The following is a 2,304-nucleotide window of genomic DNA, read 5'->3' as shown; positions in this document are numbered from 1 at the left end:
AATTTAAAAAAACATCCTCAGTGAAACAGATTGACACAGTGATTAACACAACGGGCTTGTTCAGGCCAGAGATCAAGAGGATGGCACAGGACAGGGCAAGGGTCAGAACTGTTGTTCATGGGGTTGTTATAGGCAATTTGGTGACACTTAACAACAGCATGTGTGTGCGAGTGTGTACACACATATAACAACATTTGTGAAGAAATCAAAAGACATATTACATTGGGGAAATGTGCTGTCAAGGACCTCTCTTCCCAAAGTGCTAAAGAACAATGATATCAATTTAAAGACTGAAGCGGGTGTGATCTAAGCCACGATTTTCTCAATTGCTTCCTGTGAATCTGAAAGTTGGACAATAAATAAGGATGACAGAAGATGATCTGATGCCTTTGAATTGTGGTATTGGCAAAGAGTACTAGAAGAATAATATCCTATGGGCTGCTCAATGAACAAAAAAATCTGTCTTGGAGAAAGTGCAGAGTGCTTCTTAGAGGCAAGGATGGTGAAACTTTCACATACTTTGGGCATATTGTCAGGATGATGCAATCCTTGGAAAAGGACATCATGATCGGAAATGCGGAGTGTCAGAAAAGACAGGAAGACCCTCAATGAAATGATTTGACACAGTGACTACAACAGTAGGCTTGAGCAGAACAGAGATAATGAGGACGGCATAAGAGAGGACAAAGTTCAGATCATTTCATTTATAGGGTCTATGAAAAACAGTCAACTTGATAGCTCCTAACAGTAACAACAACACACAAACACATAGGCAGTTGCCCATGTACAACAAAACATTTTATGGTTTCTTGGTTTGGAGGTTTAGGGTTATGGTTTTCATGGGACAGTCCAATCAATTGGTTTAATTTTTATTTCAATATTTCTGTATCCCTAATGAGATAAAGGACTGTCTCATGTACTTTGAGCATGTTTCCAGGAGGGACTAGTTCTTGGAGAAGGACATCACGCTTGGAAGAATGGAGGGTCAGCGCAGGAAAGGAAGACATTGGATGAGATGGACTGACACAGAAAGTGGGGTAATGGGGGTAGGTGCATCAGAGATAGTGAGATTGTCTCAAGATAGAGCAGAGTTTAGAGCTATTGTGCATAGGGTCACTATGAGTTGTAGTTGACTCAATGACACATAATAACAACAACAAATGGGATAAAAGGTGTTATAGGCCATAGGCTAGGAAACATCTCTTACAATGATCAGGACTGCAATGGGTTTAAGAGTGATGTGATCCACCCTTAATCCTTTTATAACTACATAGTTTCTGTATTATATCTGGAACTCATATACTGATATTTTGTAAACATATTTGGGAGTTCTGGTGGCTTAGTTGTAAGAAGATGCTCTGCCAACTGAAAGGCACATGGTTGACTCTGCAGCTGCTGTGCAGGAGAAGATGAGCAGTCTCCTCCCATGTGATCTACAGACTCTGAAAATTCACTGGAGGTCGGTTCCAACTCAATGACAAATAACAGGAACTATACATATGTTATGGGATGATACAATTAAAATCATGACAAGTGCTAATAATGTGTATTTCAAGTATCTACTCCCTGACTGTGTCTTGGCTGCGTCTTCTCCATGTTCTGGATTTCTTCAGATGAACATGAATTCTTAATTTAAAAAAAAATTATTACTTTTTTTGTGTGTGTGTGTGTACCATCAAATTGGATCTGTCTGGTACAGGAGGAGATTGTCCCTCCTTCTTCAGCAGAGCATCTGATTCGAACCGTGCACCTCTGGGATTGCAGTGCAGCTTCTTGCCACTAGGTCACCAGAGCTTGCCAACTTTTTAATTTTTAATAAAATCTGATTTATTAACATTTTCTTTTGGGGACCTGCTTAAGTTCACTCCAAAGCCTTGAAGATGTTTTGCTTTACCTTTCATATTTAGGTCTATGATACACCTCACATTAACATCTATATATGGCATGAACTAGGAGTTGGGAAGAGGATGTCCAGTTTATTGAGGAGATATTGAGAGATAGACAATCTTTTCCCCACTGAATGAACTGCAGTGATTCCTTGTCATGGATCAGGTGACTAATCTCTGTTCTAGTGGTTTGTCAACCACCAATATTGTAGTAATTCTTAAAGCTTTAACAGTCTTCATAACCTAGGAGCATAATTCTCTAGCCTTATTCTAACTGTTTTGACTATTCCAGGTCTTCAGCATTTCCACGTTTCATTTTTTAAAAAAAAATATTGTTTCATTGACTATGCAAAGGTATTTGACTGTGTAGATCATAACAAACTATGGTTGACTCTGAGAAGAATGGGAATCCCAGAAC

The sequence above is a fragment of the Elephantulus edwardii genome, unplaced genomic scaffold, assembly GCF_000299155.1.
Source record: "Elephantulus edwardii isolate Elephantulus edwardi_28Jun2011 unplaced genomic scaffold, EleEdw1.0 scaffold00062, whole genome shotgun sequence".
Classification (NCBI taxonomy): domain Eukaryota; kingdom Metazoa; phylum Chordata; class Mammalia; order Macroscelidea; family Macroscelididae; genus Elephantulus; species Elephantulus edwardii.
This window is presented reverse-complemented; position numbering follows the sequence as displayed.